Source organism: Lissotriton helveticus, chromosome 2_1, assembly GCF_964261635.1.
Source record: "Lissotriton helveticus chromosome 2_1, aLisHel1.1, whole genome shotgun sequence".
NCBI lineage: Eukaryota > Metazoa > Chordata > Amphibia > Caudata > Salamandridae > Lissotriton > Lissotriton helveticus.
Window position 1 is genome coordinate 163204866 of NC_136059.1, and position 25209 is coordinate 163230074.

General features: G+C 45.1%; 1 protein-coding gene across 2 annotated transcripts in view; it reads left to right on the plus strand.

Annotated features, from left to right (window-relative positions):
• The window catches only part of LOC144817827 (mitochondrial amidoxime reducing component 2-like), an 84683-nt gene that overhangs the window by 53897 nt on the left and 5577 nt on the right, over window positions 1–25209 (plus strand). The window contains exon 1 of one of the 2 annotated variants that reach the window (XM_078674677.1): window positions 9768–9906. The exons of the other annotated variant lie outside the window; for it this stretch is intronic. The gene's annotated coding sequence lies outside the window, so the exon portion shown is untranslated. Of the gene's footprint in view, window positions 1–9767; window positions 9907–25209 lie in introns of those variants that run through there. 2 annotated transcript variants of the gene reach the window in all.

A 25209-nucleotide genomic window follows, 5' to 3' on the forward strand; every position in this document is an offset into this window, starting at 1 on the left:
TTCCCTGACCCATTATTAACAAGGGCCCAAAATTGCCGGGGGTCCCTGGATTTGAGGGCATCGTAGAGGTCCTGCCAATACTTCCAGTCCCACTCGGTCCTTGCAGCCACCAGCACTGATTTATGGTGGTTCCTCAGGTCACGCACTTTGGCCTTATCTGACCCCTCTTTTATGGCTGCAATAAGGTCAGATTTTGCTGCCCTGCAGTCTGGGGTATACCAGGTGGGAAGAGGTGTCCTTTTCTTTCGAATTGGGACCTCCGGATGAAATACCTCGGCCAAGTCCCTCACTAAAACCTGGTGAATGTTTCCCAGTTTCTCACAGTAATCAGCGGTTCTTGGTTCGTTCAGAAGGGTCTCCACCTCCATGAGGCTAGGAAGCGCCAGCTCGTATAGTTTCTTGATTGACTCCTCCGAATTTACAAGCTTCCCCCACTTAACTCGGCGCCTATTTGTGGTCAGGAGCAAATCCCCCATATCAGCCCCTTGGCCAGCTGGGGATGAGTCCGTCAAGGGCGAAGGGCACACAATATTTAAGCAGAGAGCGTTGTGGTCGCTGTCTGTCCTCTTGATAACCCTAAAGTCCCGCACTTTGGGCCAGAGTGAAATATCCACCATAATATAATCTAGCCTCGACTCATGGCCCCTCCTGTTGAATGTGCACACCGAGGGGGTATCGGAAGGAGTGCGACCATTACACGCCCTCAGCGCGCCATTCAAGGTAAGGGACATGAGCTGTAAGGCTAGAGGGGACCAGGCTTTAGGGTGAGGGGAAGAAGAGGGTGGAACCCCCCAATGGTCGTCCTCGGCCGTAAGGGCACCATCGAGTAAACCTTCCAAGGGTTCAAAGTGGCAATTGAAGTCTCCTCCAAGTACCACCTTGTATTCACCCGGAAGTTGACCCAGGAAGGAAGCCAGATCATTGAGAGTAGGTGATTCACTTGGCGAGGCAACCGGGCGCGAGTAGACATTGACAATGGCCCACGGAGTTTTGCCAGGCCAAGTGAGCCGCACACACTGGATGTCCTGCGAACACGTGTGTACCCGCTCCGCCTGACACCCAGTGTGACTCGCAATCCAGATTGCCAAACCACCAGATGGCCTCCCCCTCCCAGCCCATTTGGCAGGGATTTCAAATACTTCAAACCCTCTCCTGGTCTGAGCGGCCCTCGCCCAAGTCTCCTGAAGGATGCAATTGTAAAGAAAAAGATTGTAGCCGAGCATTCTTTTCCCTTTGTTTTTATTGGAAGTGATATTTTTGTTAGCTTGTGTTTTAAAAATGCACCATAGTTGTTTATTTTGCCTTTTTTGCGGTGACTACTTAATATCTGTTTATGAACTGTTTTTTCAGTGGCACTGAAAGAGCGGCGCTGTGTGTTTAAGTTATATTATAAATGTTTCCCAGCTGGCTCTTGCGGGAGAAACCACGAAGGCCGTGTTTAATCTGTACCAACAGCCAATGAAATCCAGGGCTGGCAGCACAGCATTTAGGAACATGTGCATTATTTTAAATGTTAATTAAATGTATTCCCCCTGCACCAGTATTGATGCTTTAATGACGTTCTCTGCAAGAACAACCTGCATTAAAAGCAGTTTGCAGATCAAGAATAAATGCTAATATTTTGGATACATAGTGTTTGGATGCTGCTTTCCGTGTCAGAATGACTTCTTCTAGTAGCATGAGAAAAGAAAATGTATTAAGCAAAGAGCGGGTGCAGTCCCACAGGCTGTTACTAGGTGTCCCTCTGGAGTTCTAAATGGACCTCTATTGGCCATATAAGGTACTGCACCCTTAACGCACTTCTAAAGATGGCAGCTGAGCATAGGTTTCCCTTTGTTTCTATTGGAAGTGAGATTTTTGCTAGCTTGTGTTTTAAAAATGCACCACTGTTTTTTTTTGCCATGCAGCTCTTTTCATTCCAATGCAAAATACATAAATGGTTACTCTGAAAACTCAAGTTGTAGCAGAACAGCTTCCACACAGCACTCATTTTACAGCCATGCGGGTTGAAATAGGAGCATTAGTAGAAGGTTTCTTTTCTCGACCCCTCTTTCTCTTAAGGCACCCTTAACATGAGTGTATGGCTGTTAAAGGAATCTGGAGCTTGCCTGAGGACGAACTACAGAAAGGAATCATGGCTCCTACAGAGATGGGTTTGTTTTCTGTTCCTGGTGTTTGCACGGTGCGATCCTCTGAAGCCCATGTAGGAAACAGAAAACCTCGGCATCAAAGCAGGTGGTGAAAACTGGGGTTTCATTACAAATAGGTGTGGAATTGAACACATTAGACAGGAGGTGGGCAAGAAAAAACAGGTACTTTCGGGCATACGTATCAAGCTATATTGCGATCGCAAACACTGCCAATCGCAAAAAAACAGTGTTTGCGACCGCAAAATAGACTTGTGCCATGTATGACATATGTTCGCATCGCAAAAAAGAAATTTCCAAATTTAGCGAACACCTATTTTGCAAGGACCGAGATCTGTGAATTCTCATTGCGAATTTGCAACCTGCAACACGCACCCTGCGAATATCGTAAATAGAGAAATCGCAAAATGCTAATTCGCAAATCAATGTATGAAAAAATCACAAATTGCGATTCTGTGAAATTCGCAATTTTGCATATTGATTTTGGGGCATAAGTTTGAAAGTCTGTGTTTGCGTTTCTCCAAATGCGATTTTTAGCGAATTGCATTTTGAGAATCGCAAACTGCGATGTAAATAAAAAATCGCTAATAAATAGAAATGCCCAAATATTTGCAGAATTACGACCCCGCAATTAGCGATTCCTTATTTGCAAATTCGCAAATAAAGAATCGCAAAAATAGGGAATCTGCAATTCAGGTGCAGCCTGATGACATCACACCCAGGAAGTGGGACTGCCCATGCTGCACCTGATTGCCTGAGGCTGAGTCAGAGGCTGTGAGGAGAGGCAGAGAACAGAGCACTGCATTTTCAAACATTTCCAATGGATCCCCAGAAGAAAGAGAAGGACAAGGAGGAGGCTGGGAGAAAGAAAAAGCAGAAGTTCAGCGAGGGGGAGCAGGAGGTGCCGATAGAGGAGATGGTACACAGCCATGAGCTATTGTTTGGGAAAAAAACACTCAGTGTCCCAGAGTCCAGAAAGAGGAAAATATGGCTGGACATCCAGGCAAAGGTAAATGCCATTGGTGTGAACCAGCACTCTGTAGAGGACCTGAGAAAGAGATGGTACGACATGCACTCCAGGCCCAAGGAGAAGGTGGGAACCAGGCTGGCAGAGGCTAAAAAGACTGGTGGGGGAATACCAACTGCAACAGAGTCAACACCCCTCAAGGAGTTGGTGGAGTCCACCCTTCAGCCTGAGAGCGTCAGTGGTGTGGCTGACATTGACAGCTCCGACCCTGCAAACACCAGCCAAGGTAAGATACATGCCAAATCCAGCCTCACACATCACCATCCCGTTCACACACTCAGGAATGCACCAACTACAGAGTACATATGCTACTCCAGAACACGTTTTCCAGCACACACAGCAATGCATCATGGGAGATGTAGTCAGATGCATCATACATTGGGGCAATGAGACACAGCAATGTAGAAGCAGTATGAGAAAGTCAGTAAAGGCCAAAAGCACTAGACAGCAGTTAGCTAACGCAAAGTGAGAAAACTTTATTCATTGAGAAATACGGATCATGACACAAAATCAAAATGTGCCTTTTCATTCACAGCACCACCTGAGACAGGATGACAGTGCAGGAGCTGAGGAGGCCGCACATACAGAGGAGCAGGCAGGGCAGGAGGACACAGATGATCCAACACAGTCCACACCTGTCTTACCAAGAAAGTGTACCATTGTGCCCCCACTACCACTCTTAGAGGTAGAAACACAGTCCGCAGGGGAGGATGATGCCCTGGCTGAGCCAGGCCAGCGTGCACCACAGGTCCAGGTACAGCACACTCAGCAACATAGTGAGGAAAGATGCTGCCGCAGATTATGAACATATAGGGCCTTATTTATGAAGGACTTGCGCCGCCGATGCGTCACTTTTAACATGGGAAAAAGTGACGCACCGGTGGCGCAAGTCCTTCATAAATAAGGCCCATGGTTTTTGCTTGTCTGGTAGGCAGCATGATGAGGGTACAGTGCCTGCAAACAAAATCGATGCGGTCAATTCACCGGCAGCTGGTCTCAGTAAACCATAACCTATGTGACATGAAGAAGGGCAAGGGTTAAATCAGAGAACTGTGTGCCACAATGAAGCAAGAGCAGGCAGCCAGACTCAGGGGGAGACAACGGCTATACAACCGTTTGGACACCTACAGCAACGCAGTGAACCACCTGTGTACTGCCACGACCCTGCTGTCACGTTGCTCCGTGAGCATGCAAGTGGAGATGGCCAACTGCAGCCAGGATGTGTCCAAAGGCCTGGTACAGGTCACGACTGCTGTGGAACAGCTGCAAACAGCCACCACAGGTTGCACTGGACTCCTGGGCTCAGGGGATAGCGAGGAGCTGTCAAGCAAGAGCAGCATAACCCCACCAGTTCCTGAGACCAGACGGCGCAGTGGGAGACAGGGCACAACACCTGAGGAGTCAAGGGAGGGCAGTCAGCACCCTGAGCGTGCGCCAGCAGGCCGTTCCCGGAACAGATGAACTGCCATCACTGAGATTAGCAAATGGGTGAAGCAACCCATTACATCTGGACTTGTGACTCGCCTACATCCTGATCTGTGGCTATAACATGTGCCACATCTAGTGACAACCATGATGTGTCTGTCAGGCTGTGTGACTAAAATTATCCTGCTGCTAAAGGATTAATTAAACACAGTCCTGCACCAAAAGATCTTTAGCATTGTGTCATTATTTCTCACCTAGAAATAGTTCTGTGTGATTTTATCACGTCTCTGTCGTCCGGCAGCTGCCCCAACTCCAACGGCTGGTCTGCAAGGCGGACCTGGACCCTCATCCTCAGAAGTATCTGTGTCAGTTAGTTCTACTGGAATGCCTTTTTTCGTAGCTATGTTGTGGAGCATTGAACAGGTAGCCACAATCTTGCAGCAGGTCTCTGGGCTGTATTGTAGTGCTCCTCCGCTTTTATGCAGGCAGCGGAACCGCTCTTCAGTATCCCAAATGGCCGCTCAAATACACAGCGTGTAGATTTGTGTGCGCGATTAAATCTCCTCTCCATTGCCATTGACTGGATTGAGGTATGGTGTCATGATGAAGTCCCGCACTGCATATGCACTGTCACCTACAGGATTGTAAACAAGAGGTAAGTTACTGTCCTTCCACCACACACATTTACTGTATGTTAGAATGTTTGACATGCATTTACCTAGCAGGTTGCCCTCACCAAACTCGCCAGCATTGAGACGTCTGTGTATCCCACTATGTCTAAAGATAATTGAGTTGTGAGTACTGCCTGGGTATTTCGCTACAATATCATTGATGATGTATTTTGCATTGCAGATGACCTGTATGTTTAGTGAATGATAAGCTTTTCGGTCCTGAATACATATTCACTGTTTGATGGGGGTGAGAGGGCCACATGGGTTCCATCTATGCAGCCAATTATGTGGGGGAATTTTGCAGTCTGTTAGAAGTCCTGTTATGTTTGCTGTAATGCCAGTTAGGTGCAGGGGAATTGTATGTGATGTTGTAGCCTCTGTTCCATTGCATCCAGGAATTCATGGAAGAAGTGCGACAGGCAAATCTGGGAGACCCCACCTGCTGCTGCTATCACCCCTTGAATAGTAGGTCCTGTATAACTGTTAGTGTCACAGTGGGTGGTGATGCTGAATGACTTTGGATTGAAGGGTAGGGACTCATAAAAGTAATGGTTTTTTTTCTACCGTTGTACATTCTAACTAGAGGGAGATGGCCTCTCGTTGCAGCTTGTAAAACAAGGTATGCTGCAATTGCTTTAACCCCAGGGTGGTTTCTTTATATGTGTCACATTGTGTGGTGCTAATCCTGCGAGATCTACTAAATGTACTATTTTAGGAACCACATTACTTAAAGTTTCAACATTCCTGCACTCGCACTTTATTAAAATGGGTTCTAGCCTGCTCCTGTAACGTTTGCTCATCAATGTCAGGTTCAAGTTTGGATTTGTGGTGACCGAAGTGCTAGTTAGAAGGTCAAAGCGGTGATCGATCATAAAAATCATAAGTTATTAATAACATTTAGGCTAGATTGCAAAGTACATAAATGCACATTTAGCCTCCTGTCAATAACAGCCTATTGAATAGAAATTAGCATTATGTTTAAAATCATGGATGTCATTTAGGGGTCATAGCTTCGTCCCTGGCTAGCCCAGTGCGACCCCTGGACTCACAGGTGGCAAAATCAGTGCCAAGAGCACACACAGTAGCAGCTCATCCTTATGGTCATCGTTTGGAGCTCCACTCTTACAGGTAGATGCATCAAGCATATTTGCGAGCGCAAACGGTGCGAATCGCAAAATTCGGCCGTTTGACCCGCAAAAATGGCATTTGACATGCATCAAGGGTTCATGCACTCGCAATTTAAGAATTCACAAATAATTGCGAGTTCTCAAATTGCGATTGCATTTAAGGAATCGCAATTTGTGATTCCTGAAATGCAATGCATGAACCATTCCAAGATTGCGAATTCCCAATCTGGGGTCGCTATTTACCGCGAATTCAAACTACGTGGTAAATAGCAAAAACTTAGAAATATGCACTTTAGTGCATTTTTCTAAGTGTATATTACACACATACACATGTCCTTGGGACATGTGTGTGCGCAACACCGGTGAACATTACCATTTCAGGGGTGCAACAGGGGTCCTAGCATGCTTGATTCCGGTCCAGGAAAGACATGGCTTTGCAGTTCGGGCTGGACTGTTCCCATGAGGCACAGGATCATGGCTGATTTGCATATGGCCATGTCTGACCTGGGGTGGTGTGGAGTGCAAAAAAACGATGGATTTAGGCCCAGATCTCTGTACTGGGGTGAATGTATGACATTGTTCTGCATTCTGTCCATCACCTGTTGTTTTTGCATTTGTCACCCTTGAACTTGCGGCACATTTGCGATTCGCTAATCGCAAATAAGGAATGACTCCCCATTCATTCCTATAGGAATGAATGGGAAAGCCATTCCTTATTTGCGATTAGCAATTAGCGAATCGCAAATAAGGAATCAGTGGGAATCGCAAATAACATACCGATTCCTACATGCATCCCGTTTTGCGAGTCTTTAATAGCGAATCCTTAAAATTCGCTATTAAGGACTCGCAAAACATAACTTTGATGCATCTGGGGGTTAGTTTTATCTCTTTTTTTTATTACCCGAATAGTAAATAATGTTTAATTATTCACAATTCGTATAATAAAAATGGAACATAGTTTGAATATGACCTACCTTGGAGTTGAGGTAAATAAAATAAATACTGTAAATGTATGTGGTGTGCTTGCTTGTGGGTGTGTGTGTTCACATGAGAAAGATAATGTGTGTGAATGTGTGTGTATGCAAGCATGTGTGTGAGTGGGGGCGTGTGATGTCACTTTTTGCTACCCCCTGGCATTTTGGTGAATTGACGTCTATGTTTAAAATTTTCTGATATCAGTTCGGCTGAATTTGAACTTGAACTTTGGTGGGGAGGGTGGGGTAGGGGGTGTCTCAAAATATGCCAACGCCGAACGCTTCTCGCAGCAGGGCACGTAGACATTTAACTGCACAGAACCGGAGCCGGAGCCGGGCGGTCGTGATCCGTCTCGGCTCCCGGCTCCAGCGCTGCTCGGGAGCTTGGTTTGGCGGTTCCCCAGTGGCCTGGGGGCTGTTTTCGGCACGCCTCGGAAGCGGAAGGTGCAGGGCACCTGCGGGGCTGCTCCGATCGCCCCTGGTGCCGCTGAAGCGGCTGGATCTGCGAGGAGACGCGAGGAGAGGACGGCCACGGGCAAAATGGCGGCCGGAGCCCTGATGAGAGCGCCGATGACTTCAACCCTCAGTGGGAGGTACGCTTGACGGGCGAAATTTGAGGGACGCAGGGGCTGCCTCTAGTTGAGGATAGTCTCGGGGGGCCTCTGTAGCGGCAAGTCACCGGGGGCGACCCCCGTCACAATCTGCCTGCCTGACCTTAAAATGGCGGCCGGGTGTGACATGCAACTATCGGTCGGCGCCTCTACTTGACCATCTGGCCCCAGCGCTTACTGCCTCTCCCATAGGCGGCCCTGCAAGCTCTCTCTGTGTCTCATACCTGAGGGGGTGAGCCCTCCTCAAGGATCCTTGGCGGTGACCCTCGCCTGCATCTACCTCTGCATCTACGATCTACCGGACATTTGCAGTGCCTTATTGTGTGGTGCCCACCCGACGACAACAACCCGGGAGGTAGGGTCGCTGGCTGCTCGCTGATTCCTAGCGGAGCCTACCGCTAACATATCGCACCAACAGCGTCAACATGGCCTTCACCACCTGGCGCAAGCTCACCCCCACCGAGCTGGCTGACCGCAAGCTCTCCAAGATGGCGACGCGCCTGCGGCTGGCCTCCAGCTTCATCTTCCACCTGGACTCCCACCTTCTCTCCTGGAGTTCTTGACTTCTTGTTCTGTCCTGGCCGACACCTTGCTGCTGTTTTCGGACAGTTTTTTCTGGACTCTAGCCCTCCTTCCATTCCGTCGCCCTTTAACCCCTTATGCCCGTGGATGATCCTCAAATGTTTTCTCCCTTTTCTGCTTTCCCTTCTCTCCTTACCCTTGCATCCCTCCCACCCTCCCTTTGTGTTGTGACTGCATCCACACTTTTGGAACTCTGCTCTGTGATTTATTGAAATAACTCTAATCACTGGTAAATGCAGTAGACTCTTAGAGTATATCCATTCATTTCCCCTCCCTATGTATACAGGGATAACTCCAATCACTAGTATATGCAGTAGACCTTTGTACTCTCTACCATTCCTATGTGACCCTTAGAGTATATCCAGTCATATCCCTCCCTATGTATATAGAGATAACTCTAATGACTAGTCTCCTTTGTGACTTTTAGAGTATATCCATGTGTATCCCCTCCCTATGTATATAGAGATAACTCTAACGACTAGTCGCCTATGTGTCTGTTAGAATATATCCATGTGTATCCCTTCCCTATGTATATAGAGATAGCTCTAATCACTAGAATATGTAGTAGTCCTCGTTGCTCTCTACCCTTCCTATGTGACTTTTAGAATATATCCAGTCTTACCCCTTCCCTATGTATATAGAGATAACTCTAATCACTAGTTTATGCAGGAGTCCGCTGTGCTTTCTACCATTCCTATGTGACTCTTAGAGTATATCCATGTGTATCCCCTCCCTAAGTAGATAGAGATATCACTAGTATATGCCTAGATTTTATTCAGTTGTATCTCCTCCTTGTGTGACTTTATCTCTTGTACATTTGCAATTTTTTCTGTTTGTACCTTTTTATAACGCATGTAATCCTAAATCTTTCTATAACGCCTGTTATCCTCAATCCGTATGTTTTCAACTGGTTCTTATGTAAGCCAACAATTTGCATATTCTTTTTGTACCGTCAGTCCTTCTGTTTGAAACTGGGTCCTATGTAAAGCGCTCTGACACCTTCGGGTAAAGTTCGCGCTATATAAAATCGCATAAATAAATAAATAAAATAAATAAAAAAAACTGCACAGCAGCAGAAATCATGTATAAAGGGGGTCTGCGGTTTATTAAAGGGGGTTCCGGACTCCAGCACCCCTAAACAGGGCTATATCCGGAACAGAATCAGCTCAGCCCGCGCCCCGCTCGCCCTCTCTCTCCCACGCTCTCTGGAGCCCGTTCCTCTTTAAGGCCGGGCTGGCACTGAGAGCTGATCCGAGCAGACCCGCCCTCTCCCGACAGCGCTGGGCTCGCAGGGCTGAGAGGGGCGGTCGGAGGTACCGAGCAGAGGCCGGGGCAGCAGCAGGTAACACGGGGGAGCGCCGAGCACACCACGGCCGGGGAGGAGTGGGATACTGTCCTGGTTAACAAGGTCCCCGAGCTCCCCCAGTGCTTAACAAAGTCCCCGATCTCCCCAAGTGCTTAACAAGGTCCCGATCTCCCCAGTGCTTAACAAGCCCCCCGACAGCTGCAGGCTCGGAGACAGTCCAGAGCTCCCGACAACTGTAGGGACGCACCCCCGCATGACTGACACACACACACACGCCCCTCCCGAATGACCCCCATGAGCCTAAACTGACTATTTAGAGAATCAAGAGCCATGTGTCTGCAGAGGGTAGACGAGGCAGGGAGGGGGCGTTCTCAGGTTGGGGCGGTGGGGGTCTGCAATCGCCCCAAACATTATGAGCCAAGTTAAGTACCAGGTACATTTTACAATTTGAAACCACAGATTTCTAAATACTCATTGATGCAACACAAACTGCAACTAAATCTTGGCAGCAAAGACGTGATTACATAACAGAAGCTCCATTTTAGTTTGAGCTCGGGCTGAAAGACGGACCTCGCTCGGTGTTCAGGGGCCGGGCACGCAGCTCTTTCACTGGCTGCACCCACGGCTCGTGCAGCGGGGGCTTGGAGAGGGGCAGGCCACTGGCATCAGCACGCCCCCCCCCCCCCTCCTTCCTTCCATGCCCCTGTAAAAGCAATCCATTTATTACCATAATTAATTCACACAGAATAACTCGGAGATGCTGAATAACTGGACTCAGAAGAGAAAAAAAAAAAGTTGCTACACCTTGGGTCGACTTAAATGGTCGCAACCTAAAGTCGGGGCCACTGAAACTATGCATCAGTGGAAGGACCAAATTATGTGGCAGGGTTTGCTAAGTTATGTAAGCACACGGAGATGATGGTCGGAGCCACTCTTCCTCAGTCACAGATCTGTGTTGAATCCATCTCTTTAGCTCACTCTGCCACCCCAGTTCAGACATGGCCATATGCAAATCAGTCTGACCCTGTGCCTCATGGGAACAGTCCGGACCAAACTGCCAAGCCAGGTCTTCCCTGGACCAGAAACCAGCAGTCTGGTACTGGTTTTGTGGCAACACCCCTCCTCAGCCAGGCTAGCTTGAATCCAGTGGCAAAGTGAGCAAGGGTCTCACGCCTGGGCATAGCCTGCCAATTTAGGGCGAAGAAAGCAAAAGCAAGGAGATGATGGACGGAGCTCTGAAACTTATCAGACACTCACTCCCAGTCACTGATCTGGGTTGAATCCATCATCAATCTTTTTCTCACTTTGCCAACCCAGTTTAGACCCAGCCATATACAAATCAGTTTTGACCTTGTTTCTCATGCAGTTCGAGAGCCTCCCCCAAGTTGAGGAGCTTTGGAACGCCTGCACCCTAGGAGTGAGATTATACCTGAGAAAATTGGCAGCATGTCCATCAACCCATAAATATTCTCTATTGATGAGGGAGGAATCCTGAAACACTGGTGTCTACAGATACGATTTCGAAAGACGGCATTAGCTGAAAAATAATATGAACTTTGTGTGAAAAACTGAACTACAATTACCAAGATGCTGTGGGGTAATGATGCTGTTACATGCAAGCAGTGCGTTCCTACTCAGTAATATATTAAGCTAACAGGAGTTGGGTGTAATCATCAGTGTGACTGAGTGAGTTAATGCAAGTGTTTAAAGAGGGGTGAAGAAATAGGGTGGAGAGCAAGGAGAGGTTACACAGAACGAGACATCATGATTTCAGGTCAGAAAGGTTTTGGTGTTGCCGGAATGGTTACTCGGAAGAAGGGTTTGAATGGCGGGGTACAGTTAGTTTACTGTAGTAGAGTAAAGAATTCTTCACCAGCATGTAAGAGAGTAGATTCCACTCAGACAATAAGGCAGGCAGAAGAGTGAGTGTGAAGCGAGTATCATTCAGCTAGAAATGAAGGCGAGTGAATACTCTAGCTTTTTTCAAAGTTGAAGAACGTTGCAATCTGATAAAGTAGAAGTTTAATTGCATGTGGGCATTTAATAAGTTGTTCCGTCTTAATTTCTTTGGTTTGGCTATCAGTGGTTTTATATGGTTTGTTCTCTTTACTTAGATATTGAACATTATTGGTGTGGCGCAGCGCCAGAGCAGCTGAATCCGGACCGCGGGACTCACGGTTCGATCATGGGACTCTAGGCAATAGATCACTTAATCACCCTTGCGTCTGGATACCCCTCGGGGTGATAAGTTTGCACTTTACAAATGTGGAATTATTATTATTATTATTATTATTATTATTACTATTACAAATGGTTGACTTTGTACTTTTTTTAATACGAGGAACTTAGTTATATCTTTATAGGTAGGGAATTTCAAAATCTGCTGCTTGCAAAGAGGAAGTGGTGCCAACGTTGGCTTTCTTCCTGTACGCAGGAATTATTAAGCACAGTGCCAGTGTGGAACATAAGTTTCCGGATTGGGAATGTGTTGCAATTTTATCATTATTATTTTTTCTTAAATGAATTTGGGGTCATTTTAAAGCCTTCAAGTTTGGAAAAATGTGGTTTCATATATTTAGAAGTAGCCTTGCTGCTGAGTTTTAGATTATTTGCAGAAGTCCGATAGCTGAGAGTGGACTGCTGTCGTGCAGTCAGTACGCATAGCCATGTTTTGAGAGGATGAGTTATGTTTGTACCTTTCGAGGAAATCAGAGATGTGGAAAAATGTGTGTAGGTGTTTTCATTGTGTAGACGAAGGTTGATAGGGACAGCCTGTCACTGGAGTATTCATGGAAAGTGTAGAGTCAAAGAAAATTCCTAAATCTGTCACTTCTGTGGCTATTTTTGGAGGGGTCCCAGTACATCTGTCCAGACATTTATAGGGTCATATTTTTCCAATCACTGCAGGTCGGTAGTTCTGTTTTTGAAGCATTCCACTTGACATGATTCCATGTCTCCTATTGTTCTATAGCTATGAAGCAAGTGTTAAGTTTTGGTTTACATAGGTCTTTAGAGTTTTCCTGTTTTCAAAATTATCCATTGTCTTCAGGTGAGTTTGAAACTGTTGATGAGACTTAGACGTGCTTCCATGTATATGTTAAAAAGTAGATGTGCGACAATAGATCCTTGTGGAACTTTTTTTAAGCTTTAAGGGTTAGAAGAGAAAGGTGGTGTGTGAATGTGGTGTGATCTGTTGTTTAGGTAAGAAGAAATCCAGTAGAGGGGATGCCATCTGCTCGAACTTCAGTCTAAGAAATAGGGTGTCACAGTGTAAAGTGTAAAAAGCTGCATAAACGACCAACAGTAGTAATGCAGCGTCTCCATTTTGTCGAATGTTTTTGAGGTCTTCCTAAATTGCAATTAGGGGAGATTCGTATTACATAATTATTTGGATATTTTTACACATATTAGCAGTAGGTAAAATGTTCACCTCATTACTACCAGTTTAGCACCAAAATAAAATAATAAGACTCTGAAAGGTGACCAATCAACGTCTGTGAAGGGCCTTCCACTACGCATGATGTTTTTAGTAACTTTTGATCAATTTACCCTAGTTACATTTTTTTGTTGTTAAATTTTGTAAATTATGCAGCGAATGATGGAGTATGTGGCAAATCCATCATTTTGCAGAAAAGCACTGCTGCACAATCGCATAATTCCAGAGGTCCTGCTTGTATTTGAATATTTCCATGTTGTAGCAGGGGCAACCCATCCAGGCCCCTTAAAAATCATAAAAAAATGTTAACGGGCCTGCAGGTCTATAGTGACTTGAATAATCTACTTTGATTTAACGGTCATGTGCTTGCCTTATTCTTCATTATGACATACAGAAGTACCTTCAAGTAAGTAAGCTCAGCATGTCTGCTGTATTTAATAGACTAAACTTTTTCTCCATGTATAATAAAAACCTAGCTCACATATAGGGTACACTCGATGGCTGCCTCGCCCCTTAGTTCACAAATAGCATTGTCGTCAGGGCGGGCAGGAATGGTTATCATTTCATCTTTAAAAACGTACTTTTAATAAATATATTACTATAGCATGATGTTGTAATTAGTCATTTACAGACAGAACATTTTCCATTCTATTTGCCACTAATACTCCCATTTAACATGCAGTTTTACTGATAAAACTTTATAGCGTATAAACAATAATGTGGGGAAATTGGATTTCAGGAAAAATATTTATAAATTGTATCTTTCCAAGTAAAGTGTTCTGAATTGTTTTGTTCCTATTAAAATCTTTGTTTCCATCACACAGAATTACAATGTGCTTTCCTAACTACTGAGGTACTTTGAACTATAAGTAGAGTTCACTTACAAGCTGTTAGAAAAAAACCTGATCTCCTACAGCCTTTCATTTCACACTTGTTGTTGTAAAGCATGATTGTCAGGGAGGTCACTTCACACAATCCTCTAACTCTAAAAGCAAATACCAACCTCCAGGATAAAATAAGCAGCAAATTGAAGGACATATGTTGACATTTGACCTCTGTCTTTGAATGCACAGCAAAAGTGACCAGATAAAAACAGGATTTAAAAGCATCTTTATTGCTCATTCACTTTCTGAGTGAACACAACACCTGTTTGTCAGCTTTTCAGAACAGGACAGTAAGCCATAAAAATAGCCTACCCTGATAAAATCTGAAGCAAAATTTATCGAGGCTTGCCTTCCGGTAAAACATACCCATTTACAAACACCCATCAGGTGTCTGCCACAAGGTGAGCCTGGGAACCTTTAAGTACCCCGTGATTCCATGCTCCACTTTCGACTACGTTGGGAGTCCCCCACACCCAGTTGCGGCCGGCATTGGCTCGCAGGTTGCGGAGTGGGCGCTGGGGAAGTATTGGGGGTCGCGTGGTAGGCGGTAAAAAAAAAAAAACTTTCCTTGAGGCTGGGTCCTGCATCTATAGTCCTGCTCCTGCCTCTGACTCCAGAAACAGGAAGCAGTTAGCCAGACTCCCTCCCCAAAGCCAATCACAACGCTGCAATGCAGTGTTGTGATTGGTCTGAGTGCGCCCTGACACGGCACTCAGCCAGGGGCTGGAGTGGTGGGCATGTTCTCCATGCAGGCTGTAATGCAGCCTGCATGGAGAACGGGGAAAGTGCGCATGAAGGGCCGACCAAACAGTCTTAGCGCACTTAGGAGTGAGCAAACCACTCCTCCCTTACTCCGAGAGCAGAGCAGCCCCACCCGCCCGCAAAGCAGCAGGTCAGGCAGCATAAAAGGAGAACTCTAAGTTATCATTTTATGTTTCTACTTGGCACTGCTTAAAAACAGTGGGGCTACGCTTCTCCCCCACAGCGGAGGAGCGGACACTGCCCACACCCCTCCTCATGCTACCATATAACACATTGCCTGCACCCAGTACCAAAAGGCAACAGTGAAGGGGGAGCCTGTTGTAAATAAAGACAAGCATTAATCATGTAAAAGAAGTCTAGGTTTTATTCATCACCATCAAGAAAACAAGTTGAGAACACTCTGCTCCAAGATTGGACTCTCCAGGGTAAGAGAGAAAGGAAAACAAGGAGCGGAATAGGGAGGGTAGCGGGTGGAAGAAGTGAAGCTAGAACGCATTTCCCCTCCTTGACAATGAAAGAGAGAACATCTCAAACTACTCAAAAATGTACTGAATGAGATCCCTCTCCTTTAAACTAAAAAGGACATAGCTAACAGATATCAATTTGATTAAAGGAAAATGCCCTCCAATGAGGAACAATAAACCAACCTATCCTCTTGTAAACCACCTACTAGAAGATTAAAAATTCCTTGTTACACATCTTCATAACACCAGGACACTTCTCACTCACTCTCACTCTCCAGGCATTGATATCCCCCATTTGATCAGCCACTTACTCTCTCTGTCGCTGTCCTGTGCCACACCCTGTTCTTGCTCCATGTCTGCCCCTTTTCGAGACATACCACATGACATCACATGACATCTCACCCACACGATCGTTTTGGTGTTATCTGCGAGTAGAGCCAGCGGGGCTCAATGTACAGGTCAAAGATGGCGGGGGGGGGGGCGGCAGATGGAACCCTTGGGAACCTTGTGGGTGTTTGGGAACTTCTGGAACCTAGAGATGCAATGTATAAATCTTTCTCTGATATTCTAGAGTATAAGCAACTGCAAAAAGATTACTCTCTTACATTGGATCACAGCATTAGCAGAGTAATCCTTTTACTCAGGTTGGGTGTCCTTCCATTAAATGCATACAAACGTTATTGGTCCAGTTCTACTCACAAGTTTAGTATATGTAACCTGTGCCAAGGAGGGATACAAGACCCGAGGCATGCACTTTATATCTGCCCTGTGCTTACAGCAGCACGTAATCGTTACAGAATTACCCTATAAATTGAATAGAACACAAGCTGATAAATTGATCTATTTAATAAAGTTTCCTATAAATTAATATGTATATTACAACGTTTTTTTTTTTTTTTTTAAATCTTTCTTGAAATTGTTTTAAAATTCTTATCTGCAATGAGAAATGGATTAATTGTTTTAAAATTGTTGGACTCTTTCGAGGTATAGATCAATCAATCTTTGACTTGGAGGTGCATGCATGAACCAACTGGAGTTGTTTGGATATATACGAGGAGAAAAAACGATGGATGTTTCTAGAGATTCTCATTTGAGACTTTAACGTGTCACTGATTGTGGGGTTGTGTGCAGTGTCGAAGATAGCTGAGAGGTCCAGTAATATTGGGAGACTGGGAATATCTTAATTTGTGGTCAGGAGGGTGTTGGCTGTGATTTGTAAGGTAGTTGTGTCTGTACTGCAGCGTGATCTGAATCTAGATTGGTGGTCATTCAGGAGATGGTTGGCACTGATATGATCCTGAAGTTGAGCCCAGCCTGCTTTTTCAATGGATCGTGCCGATGAGGAGTAGATGAATGGTGGGTCCAGTGAAGATTTCTTCAGGAGCTTGAGGATTTGGTCTGACTTGAGAACGTCTGAGAAAATACCTTGAGTGAAGGAGGTGTTGAGAATGGTTAGTAGGGGGCGAGAAACCTTAGCTAGAAAGGGGGTTTATATAAAGGATAAAGGGAAGTGATGCCCTTCAAAGGGGGTGGTTTTGAGAGATGTGGATTTGAGAGATGTGGATTTGTAGGATGGCCTATGTGGGAGGCAGCATGGAGGAGTTGGGCTCAGAGAAGAAGCAGGTTTGATGTTGTTGTTGTTGTGCTGTTGGATATTCTCTTATTTTCTCGGTGAAGAAGAGTTTAGTGGCATTGAACTTGTCTGTGAAGTGTGATCTAGTAGGATCAATCAGTAGTTGTTGAAGAGTTTCCTGCTTTGATTGGGAACTTCACTGATAGTATTTGTGCAATAGTTCACTTTAGCCAAAGTGATAAATTGTTTGTGTGTTCTATGAAGGGACTTCAGTAGCATAGCATGAGATTCTGTGTTTTCTTCCATTTCATTTCCTGCTTTTGGAGCTCTTTTTGATGGAGAGGTCTTTGAAGGGTTCAGCTTATACTTTTTTCAGTTGCAGTCTGGTTACTCACATGGTTTTCCAAAAATGCATTATAGTTGTTCAGAAAGAAATAGGGTGAGAGGTTGGGATAGTGAGGTGGTCGTTCCAGTCCAGAGGTTTGGGAGGCCTGCACAGAACGATTATTGGCGTTGAGAGGTTGAGGTCCAGCATGTGGCCTTTGGAGTTTGTTGATTGGATGACCTGCTGTACCACGTTGACTGTGTCAATGAGGTTGAGGAATGTGGTGTTTCTTTTCTTTTCATGCTTGATTTGTCTTATACGTTGATTTCACCAAGTATGGTGTGTGGGTGTGCTGAATGGATGGGGCAGTGAGGATTTCTTAGAACTTTCCTATAAACTCCTTGTTCTGTCCAGGATACTAAAGACGAGGTAGAAGTGGTGAGCTTCATAGCAGAGAGGGGGAGTGGCATGTGAGGAGTACCAGGGTGCAGTTATGGTTGATGGTGAGCCCCCAGCGAGAAGGATAGCAGCTCCCAATGTATACCGGTTGGTGCCTCCGGGTGGTGGTTGTAAGATCCAGGTGAAAAACATTTCTGCAAGAATCTGACTGTTTAGAGTGCCAGGATCAAAAAGAAACCCACTGACTTGAATTTGTTTTGAACGCTGCAGGATGACGGCCTCTGCTCTCTCTGTGTACAAAGCTTTCCATTGCTGGCAGAGCTATTCAGACTACAAAACTATAATGTCAAATGGCTCAACTTGAAAATGGGCAGCTACTTCAGAAGGGTTGGGGCGATGGAATCCTACATTGTGGCATAGAAGAAGATCTGGCAAAGCTTTGGAACCTTTTGCCCCTGCATATACGCTTAGAGGCTGACCATCTGACCTTTCGAAAGAAAGTAAAAACCCATATTTTCCCTTGATGATCGCCTAATTGATAAGTTGTTGCCGCTAGCGTTGGGATGCCCACGGGTGAGCACGCGCTTTATAAATGCTAATTTCATTTCATTTTATTTCATTTCATTTCATACCACTGTAGGGCCACAAGACCTCGTGCTACCTTCCTGTGAACATTGCAGAGGAATGGTGCACACAGAGAAGGGAGGTGTTTTTATCCACAAGTAGTAGTACAAAGAAATAGGGAAAGCCCTGCTCGGACACTACAGACAACTATTTTCTACTCTCAGGATATAGATTGCTCTCAGGAGAGGTGGATGCTCAGCCCAGCAGCTTGCTCATCAGGCTGCATGACTCCTCATCTGTTATCCTCTGTGCATCCACATGTAATCTGGCTACTGTGTTTTCTTTTCTTGTCAGGATCGAATAACTGCCCAGGGGGACTGAGAAAGCTGGATTGCATTTTCACCAGTTCAAAGATTTGAATACTTTCACTGGGGTCCACTTCTCCAGGATGTTCACCCTACACAGTATTGCACCGTGTTCTTGAAGGACGTGGTGTAGAGGTGACCGATTAACATAGACACCATTTTTAGCCGCTCTCTGAATCAGAAGAAAGAATTTGCTTTTATACTGAGCAATATACATTGTCTTTGATTTGAGTTTTTACATTTCTTCTGGTGCAACATCTAAATAAACTTTCTCCCAAAACAATGGATTTCCTAGATGTAGGTCTAGGGTAATAAAGGACCATGTGCAAACCAGTTGCTCGGTTTTGGATGAATGCTAAGGCCTCTGCTTGCAGGGTGCATACATAAGCCTTTGGATTAAGACTTGTGAGGGGGACTTGAGTCTGAATGGAAAGACCTTGAACCAGAACTGTTTGCATTTGGAGGGAGAGATTTGTAAACAGATGTATCTGAGCTGCAGGTCAGTAGATGCAGGAATATCTCAGGGGTTCTGTGAAGTGTCTACTTATAAAACAATGTTATCCTCACAATTAACCCGCTTCAAATCTTTGATAAAAAGGAAGGCATCATTTGGAAGTGGTACAAACATAAGAACATAAAAGAGCCTGTGAGGTTGCTCCTCTGTTGTTCTAGATGACGTTCATTATATGTGGGAGCATCAGCTAACACTAAGGAGACTGCAGAAGGTACACAATTATGTAGCTAGTGTAGTTTGATGTTGCTAATCCTATGAGCTCTTCCATGTTTAGAGTCTAAACAATCTGCATCAATTTCTGGTTGGAATGACTAATTCAGTAAAGTTGTACGTACCAACCAGACATTTGACAACTGCGGGCACCAACTTGTTGGCTGATATAAGTTCTCTTTTTAATTTGGCAACAATTGGGTGTGAATTCTGTGAACCATGTAATAGTCTGGTTTGAAATACAGGAATGGGCTTCCTCTTGGAACTACATTTGTTTTCCAATCTTGCCCAGTTGACGAACTGTTTGAAGATTCATCTGTTTCCGATTGTATAATTTGGTATAATGAAGCGGCTAGCAATTCCGTATCACAGGGTTTTGGCACTTTAGAAATTATTTCCGGCTTCCAGTGTTTTGTTATTTCGAATTGTGTTCTTTACTGAGTACAAAGCGGTTCTATGAAACAAATACCATCCTGTTCACATGTTATAACTTTTCCTCAGAAGAGGTTTTAATCATTTTTCACATTGTCTCCTCTGGCTAAAACGCATCTGGCTGGGTAGATGACCTAATGAAGTAAACTCTCCTTGTTGACATCTGCTATGACTTGAATATTCGAATCCTGGCAAGGAAACTAGGCCTTTCACCCTAGAAGTTGGTGAATTGAGTAATCCTAATTTGCATAACTTGTAACCCCTTGACAGTGCTTAGAAATGGCACACACTGTGGTGCTAAATGCAGTATAATAATGTTATTGCTGTTATCAATAATAATGGTTTTATTAGCTATCCAGGCGCGTGCCGTTAAGATACTCTTATGGATCTCAGACACTGGGAGCACAAGGGGTGAACTCTTTGGCACCAGGCTTGGGTCCCACTTATCACCTTCTGACTTGGCAGCAGTGTAGTTCACCGGGGTGGGGGAGGGTGTTTGGAGTAGCACCACTCCATCCTTTGACAATCTGCCAGTGTGAGCAATACGCTACATTTATTACAGTGAACCCTGGACCCTGTGTGATCATTAATAGACAGTAAGTGTACAAGCTTCCCTCTCATGTGTGCGCCTTAATGCACCCTTTCCTAGCCACAGTTAACGCCACCTGCTGCAGCAAGAAGACTTCTGCTGAACATTTCTTTTCAGTCTAGCATTGTCCAAACTGAACACTCCCTTTTAAATAGATTGTTCAATATAATGATACAACTTTACTACTACATACCTACCGCAATTATAGTTTCCTTCTATCCATTAGAAACTCAGATCTTCCTACTAGCACTGGTGCTGGAACAATTTTCAGATTGGGGGTGCTACCACTAATGTTACATCACTGATGACATAGCGAGCGTGAACAATCCAAATGTAGTAAATGAGCTACGCCCATTCAGCAGGAGAGTGGTAAGTGTGCGGGGTGTAGCTGGTGGTGCATTTTGGAGCACCCTGTTGCAAATACATCACTAACACATGGTATGGTAGTGCACTGTCCTTTACAGACGGCACCATTTCCATTGAAATGGCCTCTACGTTTGCGCAAACATGAATGCGAGTGGATTTGTGTAGCTACAAAGCAATGGAGTGTTGAACAAGGGTGAGAGCCTAGGGATATAATATACAGAGAGGCAGAGAGGCTTGGGAAAGGTGTGTTCCTTCCTATTTTTGGCTGGTATAGTGTTCTTTGAAGAGACTGAATTGCAGGAGGGTTGGACCAGTTTTGGTGGCAGTGGGGATGCTGTTTCATATCCTGGGACTATAAACACAGTAGAGATGCCATGTGGGTTTTTCTATCTTGCACAATTTTTGTCTCCAGTGTGGCAATATTCTTGCATCTGGTATGGCGCTCGCTGCCCATCTGAGATCAATAGTTTTTTTTGCCAGGTCAGTTGTAGTGCCATTATGATGGGTTTTTAAGTAATCAGGTGATCTGTAGAAGATACAGGCTTGGAGGAGGAGCCAATCAAATTGCTTCTTTTTGAGGTTGTGTGTTTGTACTTGTGGCAGCATGTAAGATGTCTTTGGGCGGCGTCTTCATCCAGGTGAGTGAATCAGAGGTGGTCCTCTTCTGTAACTGGTTTGTAAAAGGAAGAGTTTTACTCTTTATAGGAGGGCGAGCTAATACCAAGCTTAAACTACGCATGTTTCTTTTACTTGACGATGTGGTCTTTGAATCTAACAGCGGTGTTAAGGAGAGCTTGCTATCAGCGGTGGGGTGAAGCTGTCCAGTCCAGATTTTTGTTCAATAGCCAGGCTTGGACATGTGGCTGGAGATGTTGGTGAACATGCAGGACCTCGTCTTTGTTGGTGTAGCTTTAGACGAGAACCGATCGTCCAGTCCTGGAGTTGCTTGAGGCAGGAAATGGGTGGATAAATGTAACTGGAAATTTTAAGGTAGAGTTGAGTGTCATTGGTGTATTGATTGATCTTGATGTTATTTGTATTTAAGGAACACAAGGGGTACCATGTAGAGAGAGGATGGATTTCTGGGGCTCTCCACAGGATGTTACGTTGAGTTAGTATTCCTTATAAGATTCTGTCCTGTGCTGTTCAATATCCTTTCCCTTACGTGTTCTTTTAATAATATTTAAAGGCCTCAATCTGGTTAGGAAGGTGCATCACAACAATGCTGTATTCCTTTGCTTGTTTCCTCACTACTCCACTTGCTGATACTGACTCTTCGATATCGGTATTTTCTGACCTAGATTCCCGACTCCTGGTTATCGCCAACCCTTTGAAGGCTTCATCAGCAAAGAATTTTTGACTTTTGGCTTCTTCCTCCTGAGAAGGTAGACATTTCTCGAGGGCAATTGCCTACCACTTATTCCAGTGTGTGACGACATTGTGGGTTCTAGAAACAGTCACCCTTACCTTGGACAGCGAAAAATCTGGATTATGTGGAAGAATATAGCCATGAACAGCACACCAGCGAACCAACAATAGCTGGGTAACTTGTGGACCTGTCCTTCCCAGATAAACTGGAAGAGACTCTAGTGAGACGGTGAGGGCTGAGAAATCTATGTCTTTAAGATAGTGTTGCTGGACTATCTTTCTGTAATAAAAAGATAATGTCCTCCATCTTTAAATGACTATCTATCAGATAGGCATTGAACCCTGACGTGATTAAAGGGGGCGATTTGTTTTCTTCTGAAAAGTGATGTATTGCACCTGAGTTCTGCAGGATGTAGATCTGCCCTCACATCTGAACTTATTTGATCAAGCTCCATCATCACACTGGTGACTAGTGAAGTTATTCTCCTGTGAAAAGCAGAGTGGAGCTGGAATGTGGAACTGGAATTAAGTTGTGATTGTTTTTGAACCAGCTTTGTCAACACTGCCAAACATGCATCTGTTGGCTCTTTATTAGAGGTGGGCGGAATTTGCGTAATCGCGTTATGCAAATCTCCGTGAAACGGTAAAAAATCTCCACGAACACGCAGAAATTCGGCGAACACGCGGAATTGCTTGTTCGCAATGCTTTTTTCCTGTTTGCAATTGCTGTTTGCGTGCTCGGGGGGTGGGGGGGAAATATCTTGCAAACACGCATTTTGAGAACGCGAACAAGCAAAAAATTACGCAAAGACTCGGAATGCCGAATTTTGGGCAATTTTGCATTCTCCGCGGAACGCGTTATTGCCCAAATTCCACGAACGGAATGGAATTTACCGCCCAGGCCTACTCTTTATGGCTGTCTGTCTGTCATTAGAGGGGCATCTTCCACCAATATTGACAGTGCTGTGGGAATATTTGTCTAATACAACTTTTAACCTTGAATCTGATGCTAGAAGTAACTCAGGCCTATCACCCTCCAAGCAGTACTGTGTTCAGGTGCTGATAGGTGTGGTGGGAGTAGGATTTCCCACAAGGAATTATGACTGTAGGGATGGATGAAGAGAACTCTCATATCCTATGCTTGGGGAAACAAATTAGGATGGGTTCCCACCTGGGGTAAAAAGCATGTTTTTGTGCAAGGGCTCACAGAGCACAAGTGCTAACATATGACCCAATTCCATCTCTTGGAGCAAATCTGTTTGGCCACCAGATGGAGGAAATAGTGAACGGTTCAGTATGAATAATAAAAACTGTTATGATCATCCTTTAGCCTCCCAGGTTTGGCTTTAACCCCTTCCGTGAGCGCAACATTTTCACACTGTGTGGGTGTTTTAATTAGTGGGTGGGATTCAGACGGCCGGGGGCCGTCCTCCACACACGCCCACCGTGACGCGTGACGGCTCCCAAGCATGCAAGGGGTTAAGAGAGCTGTTTGCCCTTCTGCAAGCTCTTTCGGGCTGGGTTTATTGCACGGGAGCTTAGAGAACAATTCCTGGTTCCAGCCTGTTCCACCAGCCAATACACCCATCTCCCAAAAGCTTGACTGACATATTTACAAAGACTTGGGAACAGATGATTCCTGAAGTGTAGGCAGTGGATTTTTACTGAGGGGGTTGCTAATAGATTTATACTGTCCCAGAACAATGTATTTTCTGTCAAACACCATTACTTCGGATTCCACTTCCATAAAAGAGTACTTTTGGAGAGAATTCGGAGGTTGCTGGGCCAAGCAGCTATGAGAACAAGTTACTTACTTTTATTAACGCCTTTTCTGTTAGAAACTCGTATCTAACCATAGACTCCCCACCTTGTGAATTTTCCAAGGCGCCAACCTGGATCTGGAATCTTTTGCTACCTATTTTCTTGCACGTCAGCTGGTGACATCATGCAGCTCCATGTATGATCTGTCCTTTCCCGGATGTGACATTGGGGGCCCCCATATAAGCTCCACCTCCACTCACTTCTGTTGTTTTCTGATCTCTGTCTGCTCCGGTTGATGCAAAGCCTTTGAAATCAGAATATGGCAGTGTGCAGACCTTCAGATTTGGAGTCTTAGTTATGGATTGTATGAGACCATTCCACAGAATGGGGAGGAAGATGAGTCGGTGAGGAATCAGCAGTTAGACTCTACCCAAAAAGGCGTTACTGAAGGCAAGTAACTTGTTCTTCTGATAGACTAGACTGGCTGTCCAGGCAATAGTACTTCATGAAGGTGTGGAGGGATGTCCACGGAGCTGCTTGGCAAATGTCCAGAACTACAAAAACAAAAACATCAGGTGACGTTCCAGAACTGGCACAATGTGCACCAGCGCAGTGAAAGCAGCCTTTCCTCTGGCAGAATGAGCTTCTAAGCATTCTATGGACAGAGAAATTCAATCTCATTCGTTCCCACAGGCTCCAATTCATAGGCTCTTTGTCCTACACATCGTTGGGGAAGATATTTCTTCCAGAACATAGAAAGGTGAAGCTACAGACTCATGCGATGGTGCTTTAGGCCAAGTTGCAAGTCCCAACCAAGAAGTGGTTGGTTGTTCAAGGCAGCATGACTCCAAAGGTAACAATTGTTCCATAGTCACAGCTGCATCTTTATCCGTTGGAAAACCATCTGTAAAGGAATTGGAGTCTAGTTTCACAGGAATACAATTTCACGATACCTGATCAATCTCAGATTTCACAAGACCTCCAGTGGTGGCTTCATCCAGAATCTCTGAACAAAGGTTGTGTTTCTCCTTCCCAGTGCCAATGTAATTATGCCACTGGTATGGGTGTGGCGGGATAACATTCGAAGAGTGCTTTGAAGGGAGATACAGGGCAAATCGGTTTGTCAAGAAATTGACAGTGGTTCAACTGGCTCTTCTTCACTTTGGTCTCCTCCTGAACGATCAGGCAGTGTTGGTAAGAAAAGTCAACCAGGTAGTCAGAGCTTACTTTCATCATCCAGGAAGTACAAGGCCTTTCCATCTAGCTCTGCTGGTGCACGAGATCTGTCTGTTAGTGGTGGACAATCTTCTCCGGGGCAGACAGTGCA